General features: G+C 33.0%; 1 protein-coding gene across 5 annotated transcripts in view; it reads right to left on the minus strand.

Annotated features, from left to right (window-relative positions):
• LOC124357098 overlaps nt 1-20,844 on the minus strand; it is a 75,170-nt gene that overhangs the window by 26,227 nt on the left and 28,099 nt on the right. Inside the window, exon 1 of one of the 5 annotated variants that reach the window (XM_046808538.1) lies at nt 10,147-10,279. The exons of 2 other annotated variants lie outside the window; for them this stretch is intronic. The gene's annotated coding sequence lies outside the window, so the exon portion shown is untranslated. Of the gene's footprint in view, nt 1-6,541; nt 6,877-8,783; nt 8,887-10,146; nt 10,280-20,844 lie in introns of those variants that run through there. 2 more of the 5 variants (XM_046808536.1, XM_046808534.1) reach the window with 2 other exon arrangements.

Below are 20,844 nucleotides of genomic sequence, written 5' to 3' on the forward strand. Positions count from 1 at the left end.
TGTACACACTCTGGTGGCGGTGGCACCAGAGTGAATTACAATTTCAGAAGATGGTGCTCTAATTTAAAGTGGGTTATTATTATTTTTAGGCATGTCATTCACCCAAAGAGGCGGAGGTGTAATAAGATACCTTCTTTAAAGAAAAAATAAGAATAGAATATCATTTTCAGTTTATTCCATGAAGAATTATTGAAAAGTAAAATGTCATTGTGGTCTGTGTTGTAACCCGGCTGAAGGGAAAATGGCTGATTATAAGAAAATAAATGTTTTACTGTTGTATATGAATTATGGCTAAAGGAATTATATGATTTTATGTAAATTATGACTTAAGAAAATAATTTTAAAGAAATTGTACCTGAAGGAAAATAATTTTGTTTCAGTGGAGCACTGGTGGAGAGAGACGAACGGGACCTGTGTTCCCAAAGAGCATTTAATTTTAAAAACTCGATTTTCCCGTAGTATATTTTGACCAAAAATAACATTTAAGATGGAAATTTGAATTCAATCATAATTAAATAATAAATTCAAACTTTATAATTATTTTCATTTACAAAATAACCTGCAATGCACGTATAATAATTCAATTTTGTTCAAAGCGCTAAATACTTGAATTTTACTGTCACATATAATCTACGAAAGTGAGGTTAGTTCTAGTTATATTATGTGACTTCTAACTGTGCCCAGTGCTTCCAGTAACCGAGGACAAATTGTACTTTTACTGTTTTAGAATCATACAATGAATTCAAACTGTTAATGCTAAACAAATCTGAGTACTTTGTACCAGGAACGGCGTCAAACGTGTAAAGTATCTACGTAGTAAAATACCTGAAACAGTAACCTGTACCAGGCACGTTCGGTATGTGGTAACTAGTTCTTTCGGTAGGTACAGACTCAAGGACGTAGCCAGCGAGGGAGTACAACGGGTTCGGATCCTCCAAATTTTCAATTTTTCTATTACTATTTTAGTAAACGATTATTATTTGTTTAATAATTCAGTATTACTGACATGCACTGCTGAAAAATCGTTCTCAACAAAGAAATGGGTTAAGAACCTTTTAAGGAACAAAATGGGGCCTTACTCTCTGTCCACTACGGGAAAATATCAGTTGTCTGAACCCCCAAAAATATTTCTTAGCTATGTTCTTGGACAGACGAGTACCCAATACAAAGCATCTTAGTCCCGACGTGATGTTGTCACAGCAATGAGTAAAAAGTCGAACAAAAAGAGTAACAAATAAGAAATCTCCCTAGCTAAATGAAGGATTAACGTCATTGAACAAACTGAGAAGGCAGTTTTGGGAACATATATCCCTACAGTTTACTAGTCAGAATATAAACATGTTGCGGAATAGCTTCCTTCCACCATGATATGGAAGAAGGAGTTCTTTAGTAAAATGTTATCAAATTCTGAAACAAATAAAGAATTTTGGAGGTGTCTCAGATAAGGAGATATTATAGACAAAAAAGTTGGACAGCTACTATGAGAAATCAAGGTCAGTGAATTGAATGAATATTTTGTTAACATGGGAGCAGTTTATGAAGCCGACACCGCACTGATGCAATTTTATGATAGTAAAGAACCCCTGGCCTTTCAGATGGTTTCATATTTAAGAATGTTACAGAGAAGGAGGTAATAACGGCAGCGAATGAAAAAATATGTAGTTACGATGATGATGTGAGCATTGACATGATTAGAACAGTTAGTCTATTTGCCACCACAGCTATTACATACCTTTTAAATGAATCGTTAAGGACTGAGGAATTCGCTCAAAACTGGAAGATAAGTATAGTTCTCCCCTTGCCGAAGAAACAAAGCCCTTCCAACTGAGACCAATTTCTATTTTACCAGCCACGTCAAATATTTTAGAGAAAATAGTTATTCGCCAAATGGAAGTACACTTTCAGACTGAAAGTCTGCTTTATAGAATACAGTCCGGTTTTAGAAAATACCAAAGTACCTGCACTGCATTGGTGAATATGATTCCTGACCTTTTTGAGGCGAGGGATATGGGGGCAGGAGCAGCTCAGTTATCATGCTAAATTACTCCTAAGTCTTCGACTCAATCAGTCACGGTTTGCTTCTTGTAAAACTGAAATACTTTGGCTTTTGTGGCGGTACAGTTGGCTGGTTTCAGTCTTATCTGGAATCAAGGTTTCAAGTTACAAAACTGGGCGCTCCTCTTCCAAACTCAGGAGGGGTGCCGCAGAGAAGTTGTCTGTATTCTGTACTTTTTACACTGTACACAGCAGACCTAACCGACTGTACATGAATGAATCGACTGCTAGCTTCATTTGACATACGAACCCAGTTCAACTGAGTTGGCCATTGCAAACTAGGATTTCGAGAGCATCAACATGTGGTCAGTTATTAAGCATGTCTCAAGCTTAATGCTGATAAATGCACAGTTCTTCACATAGCACTCACTTACATTAGACAGAGAATAGAGGAGCACAACGTGCATGTGCATGGAGTCCAAGCACTAGAGGTTTCCGGCGCTGTGAAATCGTTGGGTGTTATACTCGACAGTGAACTCAGATTTTCTGACCACGTCACCTATGCGTGTACTGGGAGGCTAAGAGGGATGTACAGGCACAGGTTGGTTTTGCCAGAGATAGCAAAGATCCACCTGACAATCATTTGTTTTATCCGTGTCCTTTTATTGTTATCCTGCACACGGTAACAACATTTCGAGAGTAGATATTGACAGAATTTAAGTTCAGAACATGGTTGGCCTTTTTATTTATAATTTATATACATACGACAATTTATCTGCCCATCGAAGGTCTGTAGGATTGTTGCCTATGGAAACCGCATGCAGACTGCATACCTGCTACCTAATCCACCGCGTCCTGTCTCTTCAGGAACTGCGATACTGCGGTACTTGGCTCATGTATCGTGACTAATATGCTGATCGAAGAACCCGACAGGACAATCAGTTTCACTTCCCTCGAGTAAGACTCGAGATAGGGAGGAGAGGCTTTTCTAGTACTTTGCTCCCAAGTTGTACAACTCCCTCCCTTGTAATCTAAAACCACTTCAGGAGGTAACATTTGACGTTAAAGTAAGATAAATGTTGGCAATTGACAATTAGGTTAGTATCTTTATATACTTTAAGTGAATTAATTGACATTAGTTTTACATGACAGGAGTTCTTCTGAAAGGTTGCTTGTAACTACGCTCTACTAATAAAGGCATTTTTTGTTTGATTCGAGTGAGTTGCCGGATCTGAGCTGTTCTGTAATGTGTTAGTTTTTTGTTATTTGTTGTCACTACGAGGCAACACCGACCTGGGAAGTCTGGCGATTTGCGTGTTTAAAACGAGTCGTTGCCGGTTATGGTAAATTAACAAAACCTGTTCAATCCAATCTGTGTTAATAATTAAACGTTTTAAATAGCGGTTTACAAAATTACACGCTCAAGACAATGGCTAAGAGCTTTACCATTTTGTTCAATACTCTGTTAATGTTATAATTACATTTTGTTGCTAAATAGATTATACAAATTATACCAAATACATTTAATATAAGCTTTATTTGTTGCAGAAGATTTTAATTATCCCTGTATAAACTTCCTGGTGATTGGTGGTGAAGTGCTTTGAATGTAAATTTATACACTCCTCTGACCTGATCTTTCCCCTCTTTTTATTACTTCAAACGATAACGATTCTAGGATCCAATATTTCAAAACATTTTCCGGGGGAGGGCCCCACAGCTCCCTACTGATCTGGAAGGATTTCCATAACCTCGACGCCTCGATTTTCTGGAACCCCCAAAAGAAGATTTCTGGGTGCGCCAATGTTTAGTTTATACAAAGGCTTTTTACCTTAAGTGATATTTCATATTAAATCTCACGCCTTCATCGTCAGCCGTTATTCCGTAGCGTTTATTTCAAGATGGACCAGATTAATACTCAAAATCTTAAAAATTCTTTCTGTAACTATCAAACTTTTCAAATTTTTCCGGTTTTCAGGAAAGGATGGTTTTCAATTAAGTATTAGAAAATATACAATATTATTTGCGCTTTGGTTTGGAATAACAAAAAAAAGCCTAACCGATTGCACAACCTATCCTCAACGCCATCTTGTATCCTACCGAAGAACGCCTTCAGGTAGTTGTCTTCTTAGTATATTCTGGTTTCAATATATTATTTGGTTCAATGATTAGCGGTTAGTACTCCGTAGAAAAAAGAAACTGCAACGTTTGTTCTGAGAATGCGTCGTATGGTACACATCTCTTTTTCCTTCCCTCACATTAGTCAAGAATGAAAAAACTGGTGATGGCTGGAAGATAGTTTTCCTGGAGAACATCCAACAATGCTGAGGTTCTCGTGGTGGTGGGGCTGTCTGGATAGGTTATTGCCTACAGTTTAGTATAATTTGTCCGTCAGCAGTGCTGCTACATAGCCTAGTCTTTTCCTAGTAGGATATTGCTGGTTTCCACCTGCTCCGGTGAGTAATACTGATCACATGAGAGGAAGTTGTTGTATCAGTTGCAGATACTCGTAAATGTCTAGTTGACTAGGAGTTACATTACCCATTCACACTCTTGGCTTATGCCCAACTCCTCCGAGATGGGTTTGAATGCTCAATGAGAATTGCTTCATTAAGGAAAACTTCTGGTTTGGTTTGCTGTTTTAGGTATTTCTTTAGCGAGTTAAGATTCCAAATGGAATCAGAGATTTCGGAGGAAAATGGCACTATAGTTGGTAGGGGACTTTAAAAAAACAAGCTTGTAATTTGGGAGTCACCATGCTAGTGAAAGGCCTTAGTCTGGCAGTTCCTGTCGCTTGTAAAAGCCACCATGGCTTACACATTACTCCTACTAGCTAATGAAGTGTTTTTCAAACGTTACTGGTAATGCAGAACCGAACTTCATTATTTATTTGATTTTCTTATATCCACCTACCCGACATATCCTATAGTTCTATTTCCCACTGTTTCACCACTGTTTGCCGGATAGTGGTAAAACGAAGTATCCTATGGCTATATAAGATGTACTTTGAAGACATGATAAGCAACTTGTGATGGGTCTTTAATGATCGAACATCCTTAAACCTACGTTGTTCGCGATGTCAGTATTAATCGTTAGCTTACTGTACTGTTTGTGCAGCTGTAATAGTGAAGTGTAAGAATTTTCCATGTTCCGCTAGCGTTATCAGACTGATAAGCGACCATCTGCGGCAAACCTGGTTGAGGTTGGCGGTGCTTGTGCTCCCAGCCTACTCGGAGAGCTGATGCAACAACTTATACAAGTGCGTGTATCTATCAGGGCTCTTGAGGAATGCTTTGAAGTTATCTTCTGTTGGGTGCGTTCCTTTCAGTTTATTAAGTGTTAAATATGGTTTGGTTACAAGAAAAATTCATACATTTTCATTTATTTCAACAACTGACTCTGGTTATTCACGTAGGTACTAAAGATGTTCTAAACAATGTAAGAAACTCTGTTGGATGAAGAAAATGTAATGAAGTGGTCTTACAACAAATGTATATCTGTGTATTCTATTTAATGTATATCTGGTAAAGTTCGTGACAAAGATTGGTATTATACTGTATATGAAATAAATTGAATTACTTTTGTTATTTCAGGAAAAGGAACACTTTATACAGACTTCGGTTGAAAAGATTTCCAATTTACTGAATTTCAATTAAGTTTCCTAATTTTTTATGTAGTGCCAATTTATCTTATCTTGCTCAAGTATGCATAAGATTAATTCTTCATCACACTGAGTTAGATAGATATGTTTAACTAACTTGACTAATAAATTGAAAGTAATAAAGGCTGAACATTTCCATACAAATATTATTAGACTTTGTCAATAATATTAATACAGTACTGATCAAACAAAAGTGTTATTGTTGTTATTTGATCAACTTACTTTTAAGTGTAAAAATTCATAAAACACATAGTTTATATTCAGGAAAACAGAAACTGTATTATCTGCTAGATCCCATATCTGGGATAATGTCTTAATCACTAATCGACTAGTAACCATTTTAATGTTTTTTTTTCATTTCTTAATTCCGTTACTTAAAAGTAGTGACATTAAAATAGAAGTAACTTCTACGTACTAAATAAGTTCTTAAGTTCATTGAATTATTAATTAACATTGCATTAGACGATTTTAAATTTAAAACAAAGCTTATCAAAATATATTTAAGTTTATCAAGATTTTTGTTATCTGCTTGATACGATTTTTACGGCTAACTACTCTACACTACAATATAATAAAATAATCTATTAGTATTACACCATGTAGTCTCGATATTATAAAAGTTTTTGAAATATATTACGTGAAATAAAAAAAATACCCTAAGATTTCGGAATTAGACCCTTTCTTGTATATACTCCCGAAAAAGCACAACCTTTGAAAAGGCACAACAAGATTGACTTTTTAAATTGGTTAAAGTTAAATGATAATCGTTTTAAAAGTCTTTTAAATCACTGACTGATAGATAATTTAACACAAAAACAAAATTTTCCTCAAATATCTTTAAAACTACTTAAACATTTCTTAAGTTTACTCTATACATTGTATACATACCGGCGCACAGCTCGTGTAATCAACATTGTAGCTATGTTTATGCAACTCGACCAATAGTACTTGTAGTGAGAAGTAATTGAACTGCCGATATTGAGCATTAACCCATTAACCTAGTGATACCGCGAGATCGTTGCCCCTGGCTACTACTACACTGTGAGAGTAGTATACTCCACTATACTACAGCTACACACGACACTGCACCACCTACTACAGCCGGCCGGCTCCGGCAACTAGAGGGCAACGCTGCCGCCACACACTCGACTGTGAGGCAACCACGGCTCTATTATTGTATTTTTAGTGACACTGCCGATTAACGGGACTTGGCACGCCGATCTACGCATTTCAGGAAATGCTTGTTCGATTCTATAGAAACAACCACTCGGCTCTCTAGGATACTCGCTCTTCTACCAAGTTGGTTGAAAATTGGTTAGAACATTAAAAAAATTCTCGATATAGAGAAAAAGTGAAAACAGTTTTATCACTCCAAGGTGCATAAAAGCCGTTAAAGTAAAATTGATAGGTAGTTTTGTAATCATGTCCTTATTATAAGCGCCGAGGGAAAACAACTTTAGGGAGTTACCTGCATTATTGTTAATTTATGCCTTAAGGAAACTATATTGTATGAGGAATATAATCTTTTTAATACATTATAATGTTTTTAATACATTTTATGTCAAGGCAATTAACATTTTTAATAAGTAAAAATACGTATAATTCCTTTAATCACCATTTATGTACATATAGTAAGAATTCGTATCCTTATCTTCAAACACTTTTCTGACCTGATGATATCCTAAAATTATTCTGCTTCAAAATTTTTCTCCATAGAGTGAAATTATAAAAACTAGTGTATTTTTCATATATTAAGATATGCCATCATAAAGTTATGTGCCCAACATCTTGGTACATCAAGGTACGTTCAGTGCACGTTATATTAGGCTACGGTATTTTAATTTGGAACGTAATTCATTCACAAAATGCCTGAGGTTCCCTCAAATAAGCGTCTGTTTTTATAGTTTGTTAATATAACAATAAATGAACTGTATTTTAAAGTTATAATTTTAAATTACTATTAAACTTAACAGAGATATGCAAAGAAATGCCTATGCTTGAAAACAATTGAAGGTTGTAATTGATGATGTCAAAGACCACAAAATTGATATAAGACAAATATGTCTTAAAAATGGACATAACTTTTAATATTTATTTGTATTTAATATAAATTTTAATACATATTTTTATATTAATATTTATTATTTTTTAATACTTTTAATAAAATATTAGGCTGATTAGAAAAACGATGTGCTACGTTTATTATACAGTTAAAAAAAATAAAATTCACTAATCTGTTTATTTATTGCTATTGTATTAGAATAAAACACCGATGGCATTTAATCTTCTAAGACCTGCCTTTATTTACTCTCTAAATTTGTTTGCCTACTCACCCATACCAGTAAACATATCGACAGTACTGAAATTTTAGTCTGTTACATAGTATTCAATTAGTCAGTCAGATTTAATATTACACTAATAATGTAAACACTTTTCTGGATTACGTTCAGTATTTAGTTGCTTTACGTATACCGGTATGTAATGATTATTATTTATACATTAAATAAATATGAGAAATATAGTATTTTGAATTAACACAGTCACCAATGGACTCTTTTATGTCATAATATCGATAAAGTAGTTGGGGTTGATGTGAACATGCAGGTATAGGCTGAAGGAGGTCGGGAATAGCTATAAAGAAATTCTTTCTTATAAGTATTTTCTCAGGCGCAATCATATTATTTTTTGATAGATGGATGCGTGAGGGATTTGATTGAACTAGATTATTTTTGAAATTAAAACGATAAGGTTAATTTTGTTATGAAGATTGCGAAGGTAACCTCTCTGAGAAAAGTGTAATGAAAGTTATTTTGTAAAATAGTAGTAAATTAATATGTAATACAACCAAACTTAGGTCGCAAATGAGGGTACGCTTAATAAATACAATTCATATCCATATCTTCAACAGTTTTTCTTTGGGACTAATAATTATAAAATGCCTCTAAATACTTAACTTCTAATGCCTCAAACGCCTTGTTATACAATTAAAAAATATAGTTTTCTTGTTTTCAGAAAAAGTAGGCCTACATCTTAAAAGAACTGTGAATGAACATTAAACAAATTTCAAATCCAACTGATCCAAACTGAACACCTTAAAAGAAAAAAAAGCTAATTTACAATACCAATTTACCTAGCCGTGAATCCAGTTGCTGGTACTAATATTCCTGCTCGGTGGCTATTCAATAATCCACAACAGTGTTTTAACAGTTTTACTGAGCCGTACAAACAAGCTCACATTTTAAATCTTGCGAATTAAAAATAATGAGGCCGAAGTGTAATTCCATGATTACACCACTGAAATGATACAAATGTTGTTTAAATAACGTTTGAATTAGATAAGAGTAAAAAATCTAGAAACAGATTTTATTTAATCTGCCTGATGACAGAATTTCAATAAATAGAACAAGTTATGAACATAAATATCATGATGAAAGTAATCTTGGTACCATAAATCATGATAAATAACAACAATATTATGATATGGAGCGAAAACATATTTTTTTAATCGCACAAGAACTGTACTGTGAAACCCATTTCCTTTCAATTACTTTCTGTCTCTCCCGCTAGAAGCAGCACATGATAGCATGGTACTATGATATCGACTGTTGTCTTGATTTATAGTTTTATACACATTGCAGGTCCACTTGCTAAAAATAAACTCATTTTAAATAAATCAAAATTAAATATTTTTTATAAAGAAAAGAAATATTTCAATACAAATACAGCTTTACTATTTATTGTGATTTCGTTTTAGCAAAAACATTATACCGTAGTTAGATTTAAACAACGTTATAGAATTTGATCATAGATCTTGTGTGGTTGATCACAAAATTGTAGAATATTAACAATTAAGTATAGAAAATTGTAATAATCATTAAGTCTTACATTTATATTTCCGATGTAGATCTCAAAAATATTTTATTGTGTTTTTCATAAATGTGTTTTTGTAAATTATGTTTTTCAAGTTAAAAAGAAATTTAATTAAATTATAGTATTTTTACATTTGGTAAAAGAGAAATTAAGCCTTGTAAAGTTTTTACCATAAAGATTAATTAATCATAATCATTTATAATTAATTGTTTCTATACTATACATGGCGGTAGTTTTGAATAGTATATTTTAAAATTGTGCATATGACAAACATCAGCTTGTTTATTGTAATTTGTTACGTTTATATTTGGGATATTTATAATATTGTAAATACCATCCCCTACGAAGAGCGGCTGCACAACCCAATTTTGAAATAGTGACCCACTCGTTATATAACATCATTGGAACTGAAGAGGGCATATATTGAGTATGTATCATGCCATTAGAAATCAGTAAATAAGACCCGTAAAACACAAAACAAATTGAAACATTAAAAAACTTGCATTCTCAATGGATTCAAAACTTTCAATGATATTTGATGGTTGAAAAGTTTGATTTTGGAGAAGAGAGATGTACGCTGAAAATTACTTCTGTAACTAATTAGAAAATAGAAACAAACTTACCTAGTCACAAACTTCCACGGTCTAGTTGGAGTCAGTATAAGCAACGAGTACACAAACACAACTAAACTATATCTATCAGTTCCGTAAAGCGACGCGATGATCAATGACCATTGGGTTTTGGACCCATCAGTAGCGTTTGCGACTTGCCAATCTGTTACAAGTCGTAAAATAAAGAAAAGTACGAGTAATTGCGCTATTTATAGAATATAACTTCCTTATTTATTATGCCAAAGGTTGTTTTAGGGAACGTGTCCTATGTGAAGGCTGACCCTAGCTCGCTGCGGTCTCTATATCTGCGCCGTCAGTTTACAAAATAGGTAACAGGAGTAACTAGGAGAACAAACAATTTTATTTGGAATTGCCTTACATATTTGAAACAAGCGATTAATGTTCAATGTACTTAATTAATTTCAATATGACTGAATGTTTTAGAAACATTGGATGTACAACGGACTCAACGGCACAAGTTAAGGTACGTTTTATAGTTATTACGAGTATATTTTGCTAGCCCATACAAAGTCTCATATACAAAAGCAGCATACTGTGATCGTTATAGTGACGTTTTATATCCTGCGGAAGTATAATTTACCTCGTTATAAAGGAATGGGGTCGGGTAGTATTCGTACCTTGTCTTGTTTACTAATATCTTCGACCACCACACTGATGGCAATGAGACACTTTCGAAATAATGCTTATCACGCAATAAAATAAAATTCTAGAGAATCTGATAAAAATGCACGGAAAAGCAATAAAATATTATAATATAAACAAACTCATTGATGTCTGTGACGTTGGCCTACCCACAATAGCCCACCCACTTAAAAATAGATGGAATCGTTAGTTTACGATTGTTTAGCCATTGTTAACGTTTGTTTTGAACTTCAGTTATTAGTTTTTGACGTTACAATATGGGTGGGCCAACGTCACAATAACCCAACCATATGTCAGTTTGGGACAAACTACATGTCAGTCGTTAGTTTTTCGTTAGTTTAGGAATTTCCGAAGTTTTTTTGGACCGATATATATTTTTTTTTAATATTTGAATATCTCGATTTCGCGGGTGGGCCAACTTCACAGTAGCCCACCCATATGTCAGTTTGGGACAAACTACATGCCAGTCGTTAGTTTTTTTTAGTTTACGTTAGTTTTTTTTATTACTGGCGTTTGTTTAGGTTGATTTATATTTTTTTAGATTATTTGCGCAACTTCGGCAAACAAACTGCATGCCAGTCGTTAGTTTTTTGTTAGTTTACGGCCGTTTTGTTATATTGTAATGTTTATATTCATATTCAATGAGTAGTTATTCCAGTGTAGGAACGATTTTAAATTGGACGTCACTTACATGAAAATATAGTAAATATGCTATAGAAATGAAAATCTTAGTGTTTTTAAAAGATTTGTTGAAAATATTACCTATATACTATAAATAATACTACGTTGTAATTACATACATTTTATTCAATAAACGGGGTTTATACGAATACATAAGAAAGTCACTTAAAGGCTGTTTTTCATTATCATATTTATAACAACAAAATTATTTGGTTACAGTTTCATTGTGTAAATATTATTACTAAAAAACAAGAAACTATATATCAATATTAATATTACAAATCTCAAATCATTCCTATATTTATCAAATAGTAAAAAAGCTAACAAATAACAAATATTAATATTAAATTATGAAATAAGTAAATAAGTTATATATATATATATATATATATATATATATATATATATATATATATATATACTATTTCACTTATTGAAATGAAAAAAACAAAGATTATAAGGCTTCTATATATTTCGTGGGATTTAATACCCACATCTTCAGGAAGCATAATATAAATGAATAAAACAAGAAACAAGAAACACAACAAATAAAAAATATATATATATATATATATACAAATAAGAATTTTACGCAAAAATGCTACTTATAGAAAATAAGTAAGTAACGCTTAAAAACTAAGTAGGAAAACTAAATAGGATATAAGAAGCTTTAAGTGTTTTATATTTACAACGACCAAATTTAAATCCTTAGAGTTAATAAAAAAACAAAGTTACTTAGTAAGAGCAATTTCGGTTATTCATTCATATTACAAGTAAAATATATGTAGAAATACTACAACTTGTTTCTCGCAAAATCGCTTCTCATAGGATATAAAAAGCTTTAAATGTTTGTTATTTATAACAACAAAAGTTAAATGCCTAAATGAAAAAAAAAAAACACTGAATAAATTATATCACTTTTCAACACTAATATTAGTTATTCAATCATAATACAACTAAAATACGAGAGAAAAATTACAATATTAAAATTACTATATACCAAACAATACTAAATTTACAAAATAGTGCAGAAACTGACAAATAATATGTATTAATAATAAATTGTGAAAAATGTATATAACGCCTAAAAGTTATCTAGATATAATTTGTTTCACGCAAAAGTGCATCTCATACGAGAAAGAAGCTTTAAGTGTTTGATATTTATAACACTATTTATAACAATTATTATAAGAAATGTCAGTTATTCACTCATAATACTACTGAAACACAATATACAATTTAAGAGCATTAAAATGATTATTCAAAGGTACTACTAAATTTTACAAAATAATGAAAACCCTGACAAATAACACAAATATAAATATTAAAGCATGAAATATCTAAATAACGCTTAAAAGTTACATAGAAATATTAACATTAGTTACGAGCAAAAAAGGAGATAAGAAGCTTTACATTTTTAATATCCAAAACCTTCCACTTTCATTAACAAACTTGGAAGAAAAACTATGGCCGGTTTTACTTTTTACATATTTATGAGTTAATTCGTTAATTATTTGAATAATACCGAAAAGTGTTATCTACTTAACTTACATAATATCTATGGATCTGTACCATGTAGTTGCATACATGATAATATGGGGAGATATTCTTCTCATTCGTTACAAATTACAATTTCATTTGCAAGATCGTCCAATACTTCCCACCTGTTGTCCAGTCTGTGAGTGTACGCTACGTAGTTGCCAGGCCTGTGAGCTACAACTCCCATTATTGTGAATTTTTTTCCACATAAAACTAACTGTGATGGGAATTCGTTTAAAGCGTAAGGTCTGCAATTTCCTGACGACTCCTACATCTTTGTTGCTGAGGAACTCCACTTCAACAATCAGAAAGGGATTCATCGTGCAGGACACTGTGGCTTTTCCTGAACATTGTCGACCACATACTTCTTTAATAAAATATTTCGTGTTTGCCAACTGTTCACTAAAATCGTTGTTTACCGTACAAAGATGAAGAGATACTAATACAGCTTTAGCCATGGCAGAAATTCCTTCATTAAAGATTACATTGGAATTCGCCTCAACAACATTGATGATTGTCCTTTTTTCTTTTACACATTGGTCGTTAGTGCAGTCTCGTTTCAACACATTTAGACTTTGGTCCTTTATCATCTCTAGAGTTAATGTTGGAACATTACACCAAACATCATACTCAAGGCCAAGTGTGTCACTTCTTTTTCGGGGATGCATCAGATGAAATGAACTCCTTGGTTTCATGGACTTACTTAAGGTTTGTGCTCGCAACCGTAACGTTTTCTGCGATGCACCATCAAGCGCAAGACTCATGGTTGTCTGGAAAAGGTTGTTGTCAGACCCATTAATTATTTGGTGACTTTCTGGGCTGTAAATATATATTTCAGCCATTATTTGGCTTACTGCATCAAACCCGCAAGTGTTTTGTCACTGATACTTTCGAACCCCCATCAATGTCCACAAATCCTGTCAGGTTACCATTAGCCAATAACCTATTTTTAGGATGCCCTAACCTATTGGCTCTTACCGCCACTTCGAAATGAGGAGAAGGGGAAAGGTATTTTGATTGCATTCGAATCCCTCTTTTAGCGAGACCTCTCCAATTTTCCATGAAGTTTAAATCATGTGGAGCTTCGTTTAATTGTTCATTAGAGGTATAGACCGTATTATCGAATTGCCTTTCCTCATCGTAGCTAGAGTTGGTTAATAGGCTGTCTATACAATTTCCTTCACTGCTTCCTGTCTCTAAATGAACTTTTTTTATCGCGGGCTGTAGAGAGGGATCAGAGTAAGTTTCTCTCCTCCTTGTTCTGGAAATATGTATACCACTTTTTGTAGCCACCTGTAAAGAACAAGTTCCCTTTTAGAATAAACAAATCAAGAATATTCGTACACTGACAAATATTCAAGATAAAGCAGTTTAACTTAAGTTTATAAAACGAAACAGTATATTTTCAATTCTAAGCTATTACATGAGCTAAATTAGGTTAAATTGCAACAAAAGAACGTTTTTGTCTAGGTAGCCATAAACGTGTAATAAAAAATTATAAAAAAGATTATATCAAACAATTGCTTCATAAAAATAATACGCCGCCTTCTATGTTGAAATTTATATTAATTTAACACACTTATAAAACAGGAAATGTTCTTTGTAATTTAGTTTTAATCTCAGAATTATTATACAAATATGTGGGCAGTTGTTTATAATAATATAATAATATTAACAAAGATTAAACAGTTACCTTTGGTTTCTCTTGAGACTTTTCAATATTTCTTGGCGCTCCAGCAATCTTACAACACCCTTCTATGGATTCTAAATGTACAGCAACAAATCTGTCGATGCGAATAGGTTTTGCAGATCCTTGCAGAATTCGGGTCTTCAGGTCAGCAAAACCGCTTTCTACTGGCGCAGACGAAGCTGTTATGTTTGGTGATTTGTACAAATTCACTATGACTGCAGACCAGATAGGAAATTCCTTAGCTAAACGCTTAATTTCATTAGCTACATCAGGACAGTAATAAGGGTTGAGTCTGCCCTCACAGTTAAAGATGTTTCGATCAATATCCTTATAAATTTTGTCCAACCAGATTATAGCCAGCTATTTCATCATCACAATCCTCGTCGCTATCACCACTAGTTTGTTCTTCGCCATGATCAAGACATCACGAAGAACCTCCTGGAAGCCTACAAGGGACTTACTTTTTATTAAAAGACCCAGACATCTTAAATAAAAGTCTTTTAGTCTACGTCTCTCCTTGTTCCTCCAAATCTCCCATTTTTAAGCACTTAAGATAAAATGGGCGTCGTCTAGCCTGAGGTAACATGGAGATAATTCATTTCCTTCTTCACTTAGAGCTAAAAAGCTTTTTTGTAGATAGTCGTTGATATCGACTGAACGGCCAAAAGATCTTACAACAGCACTTTTTAAGGCTGGCGAATTATCATCATTGATTTCCTTTGGACATGGAGCACCCTTCCTTTCCTACTCATTTAGCCAATACAACATTGTATTTGCGTCTTGTTTTTCTGACAACATTTGCAGCACGGGTAGTTGGAACTCGCCAGTATTCATAACCAACTCGTATAAAAATATGTGGCCAGAAATGTTATTGAGTCTTACAATTTTCTTAACCAGACTCCCCGTTGCGTCTAACGACAAAATGCTGTGTTTTTCTTTGCAGTAATGTTTATAAAGAAACATTTGAGCTGGAGTTGAATAGTGCAAACGATTTTATCCAAAGCAACATCATGAATTGACCCAGCATACGGCTCAGCATGTTTCATAATGGCTAAGTTCACGACAGGATGTGCACCCTCAACAACCCCTAATGCAGCATCTCTTTGAGTTTGCTTCGCTTTTCGTAAAAATTCGAGGTACCGTATAAAGAATAGGAGGCTCAACGTCTCCTTGTTCCATTAGGTTTTTTGCAGTCACACTTCTGTAAACTACAGCTGATACATTTTTAAATGCATTCCTCCTATATCTTTTCTTAATTCACCTACTAATGGTCGTTTTCTCGTATGAGGAATTTTGCGAATATCATTTGCTAACCATTCCAATTGGACATCACATCCAGGAGCAGCTTCTTCAATGACACGTCCTCTGGCACTTACACCGCATTCTTTACATTCTGCTGCAATTCTAATGTACCCCAAAAATCTGTCTTTATAAACGGTGGCTCTTTTGAAAGTATAAGGGCAAGGGAGCTTGTGTTGTTCCCATATATATTTTGACAGCGTCTGTGTCCATCGCAACTGAGGCAAGTATTTTGTAGTGTCTTGATTTACTTCGGTCTTTCCTTTTATACCGTTTGTCTATAGGCTTAAAATTTTCCCATTCACTTTGAGGAATAACTATCTTAAACGATTTCTGAGGCAATATTTGTTCCACTGGAGTACCTATCAGACGAGATCGGTGATTTGTCTGCACTTCCATTAGACTCAGAACTGTTGCTTATCAACGTTATTGGTTCAAGACATGATATTCCGTTGTACTTTTTCAATTCAGTGTAACTGTTATGTCTGTTTTCCTTGACGTACTGATACACATATGAGGGTTTGACTAAAAACCCTAATGATTCACTTATTAGTGTCCATACAGAATTAGAAGGTCCAAGTATTTTTCCATTTGTGTCAATCACTCCTTCTGCATTCAAAATTTCAGCCTTCAAGTGTTCATGAGCAACTGCAGGTGGTCTTGGCATCTAAAAGAAAGGATAAATAAACCTATAAGTTACACATATATATTTAGAATAAATTCAATTTTAAACTTAGAAACTTAAACCTACTCATAAAATTATTACTTATATCGAGCAAAAGCAATGGATTATGTTTCTCGATATAATTAAAACTACGTTATTTGTATAGCCATAATTAAATAATATATTTAATTTTATAGCTTCACGAAAATAGAATGATTTTTTTAAGTTTAATTATCTCAAATTAAAATATATATATATATATATATATATAATTTTGTTTATTTCACGATGTTTTCTGGAAAACAATTTAGGCTCATATTTTAGACAAAAGAGTTTATTCTTAGAGTGTAGAATTATTTCTTGCTGATTTTTACGGATGGCCCAAAACTAGGCGAGTAACAGCTAGTAAACGTATAAAAGCCATAATATTGAAACTGTGCGGATGACTTGAAGATATCATGTTTGGCTGATCACTGGGCTCTGCAGAAGGACTTACAGGGGATACAGATATGGTGTTTGATAAATGGAATGGACCTTAGCTGAATGCGACTTCATGTCATGCACCAGATCTCACGCGGCTTTGCGAGTCTGAGTGACAAACCTCTGCAGAGTAGTTTTCCCACAAAGAGTACTAAAAAAATGGGGGACACTGCTTTAGCACCCCCTGGAATAAGCACCTCTTCTAAGCCCACAAGCAGATTTGTATTTTAGAGGTTTAATTTAATCGTAAATATAATAGTTTTTATATGGATTTTTATGACGCTGTTACTTATAAGCTACTATCTACGGTTGTTGAAATTTCCGATGAACGATGAAATAATATGTTTCTCAAATATGCCTACTTACTCTTCGACATTAACATAGATGTAATATTACATAATACGTGCTCCGACTAACAAAGCTAATAGACCTTACAGTTCCTTCCTCTCGCACCCATTGTCCTATTTTTGTAAAAATTTTCACTCATGACTTTGTTATAAATATCGCTAATTAACAGAATTAATTAAATCATACCCATCATTAATTCTACTTCAGTTAAACTTTTCAATCAATATGTTTATAAAATTAATTAATGCACTGATAAAGATAAAAAGAACAAAAACCTACATTTTTGAACTTTGAATCTACGCCTAAATTAAAGCCCATGTAGGCTCTTCCCCTTTAAGTTTCTTAATAAACAGTAATTAGATAGCAAAGTATTTATTCTTGTATACCTGCTGGATTTTAAGACATTCTAAGTTAATCAAATTTAATGGCTGCCATTTCGAAAGTATTTATGAATATTTGTTATAACTGGCCTTGTTGCCACAAATGTTTGATCCAAATTAGGTAGGATTTGTTTATTCGTTTTAAGGTATTAAATATTTATAAAAAACACATACAGACTGACAGGTAGGAAAGTAAGCACAGAAGACCCATTTCCATATTCTGAATTGCGTTTGCCATGACCGAGCAGTAGCGGGATATATCCTTGTTTTAAGAATTACAGGACACTCTGTATATAAAATTATTATACAGAGCGTCCAACAACCTTCTATCAATATTTTCAGGCATTATTCACGGCCCAAAGGCAGAAACAATCATGTTCACCTTTCTAAAACTCAATAATAACTTAAATAGCAACAATTTTGTTTTGGTCTTTATTTTACTTAACTATTTATATTTGATAACGGATTGTTTAGGTTAAAATGTTGTATATACCTTTATAACCCTAATGCCTAATTACATAAAAAAATTAATTTATTACAAGCTTTATTTTCAAAATAGTAGTTTCCAAAATTCTTTAAACGTAAATATTTTAAAAGCGATGTATGGTAAAAAGGTTTCAATTATTACACAATTTAAATAAAAATCCAAGGATACCAAGTTTTAAAAATTGGTTGTGAAATAAGGGAGAAAATTTGCTTTTTAAAACCAATTACCAAACAATATTCGCCTTTATTATATTATTATATATTATATCCGCCTTCGTACGCAATTTGTGTAGAATAATTGGTCATAGGTATCTCCTTCATGTCTTTAAAAAATATGCATTATATTATTCATTCTCGTAACCGTTAGAAAAAGTCATATACTCGAGGGTATAATCCTTTACCAGAGGAAAATATCTCCTAAAGGTAAGACTTTCAGAAGTAGATCAAACATTTTTTTATATTAATTAGTTAGGAAGAAACCTTTGCGGATATACTTCATCCTTAGCTATCAATGCCTCATTCATCAGTTTTTTATCACTGTGTTAAGTTCATAAACTAATAATGCATCTTCAAATTGTAGCCCCATGTGAAATATACCTTTCTCCGACTCAGCCGGAAGGGATATTTTGTATTTGATGTTTCTATATATTCCTTTCCTTATGAAGAATAGTTAGACATGATTCTATAGAGGACATTTTACGTAAGCAATAGTAATACTTATTGACATAACTTTGAGATATTTTTGTGAGTGCCATTCTACGGATTTTTGTGTAGTGTTGAGTCTATGGAGCTGTTCTATTGTGCTGATGATTCACGGTATGTGATCATCTATACGTATGAATAGTGCATACGATAAAAAACTATAATCTAGTTTTTTACTGCAAATAGTTACGAGTAATTATTTAAAGGCAGGTATTGAAAAATTATTTCTGTAATAAATTACAAGTCAAAAACTGTAATAATTTTCATGCTTCATCTGTTTAACTCTATAAAAACTCATTTTGAAATGTAATTAAAATTAAATATAAAACAAAAATGCCGCAAAGAAATGGCATAGGCTTTAATGATCTGTGCGTAGGGAATTTGATGTTTTTTTATATATATTTAGCAGTGCGTTAATCAATTTTATAAACATATTAACTGAAAGAATCATCTGAAATAAAATAAATGAAGGACACGATTTTATTAATTATGTTAATAGGTGATATTTAAAAATAATGAAGAAATCAAAGTCATGAGTGAAACATTTTACAACAATATGAAAATGCGTGTGAGAGAGAGGAGTCCTAAGGTCTGTTAGCCTTGTTAGTCGGAGCTCTTATTATGTAATATTAAGTGTATGGTAATTTTGAAGAGAAAGTAGGCGTATTTGGGGATTATATTATTTCATCGTTTATCGGAAATTGCAAAACAATCGTAGATAGTAGCTTATAAGTGGCAGCGTCACAAAAATCCACAGCATCCCCCGCTGATTTAGCACCCCCTTTCGTGACCTCAAAATGACGTCAGTAGCGAGGGGGTGCTATGCCCAGGGGGTGCTAATTCAGGCGCACCAAAAGATGAATCTGAGACAAAATTTCTGTACAAGATTGTTTTTATTAGTAGGGTTTGAGTTGGTTTTGATATTGTGTTTAGCACCGGATAATCTAGGTAATTGAATACGTTAGCTAGATTGTTTAAACATGATTTACAAATAATAAGTAAGAAAACTATGTACTTCAACAAGCACAAAAACTAATCAGCTAAATCATGAAATCCATACCACCTCTTTTCAATTGGTTTGAACAAAGGGTGGTAAGATATACTCACTCTTCTCAAACCGTATATAAAATAATTTAATTATTTTACAACACAAGATTATCATTCTACAAATAACTTAGCATGAAGTAGAATTTTTCAGTTAATGAATTTTCAGTTTAAATACACAAAGAAACACAAGAGAATTGCTTTTAAATATACTCGTATATATTTGGAATTTTTATTTCTCTCTACAACAAGTTGGTTGGAATAAAATAATCTGAATTTCTGATTTCAATTCATTTAGCAGCAGAATTTTCACATGAAATTTTTTGCTTGGAAATTATCCACGAAGTGTATGCTTATATAGGCGTGAAGAATATTACGCCTATTGTATGTTCTACGAAAACCGCTATAACTTAAGTAACAATATAAACATTTGCAGACCCCCTAATAACACAAAGAATTAGGCAAGAATATGACGCTATTTTAAAGAGATATGCAGAGGCTATGAAAATCGCTATATCTTAAGAATTACAAAATGTTAATACAAATATACAGAAATGGAATTTAATACTAGACATTCCCAGAGAGTATCTCCGAACACAGTTAACTCTCGATAGTAGAGGAAGTGCATTATTATAACTACTCTTATTGTTCTCAGCACCTTAGTGGTTTCGTTTTGTTTTGTTGTTTCGGAAAATTTGTACACACATTTATAGATATTTTATTTTTTGAATAAA

Source organism: Homalodisca vitripennis, chromosome 3, assembly GCF_021130785.1.
Source record: "Homalodisca vitripennis isolate AUS2020 chromosome 3, UT_GWSS_2.1, whole genome shotgun sequence".
NCBI lineage: Eukaryota > Metazoa > Arthropoda > Insecta > Hemiptera > Cicadellidae > Homalodisca > Homalodisca vitripennis.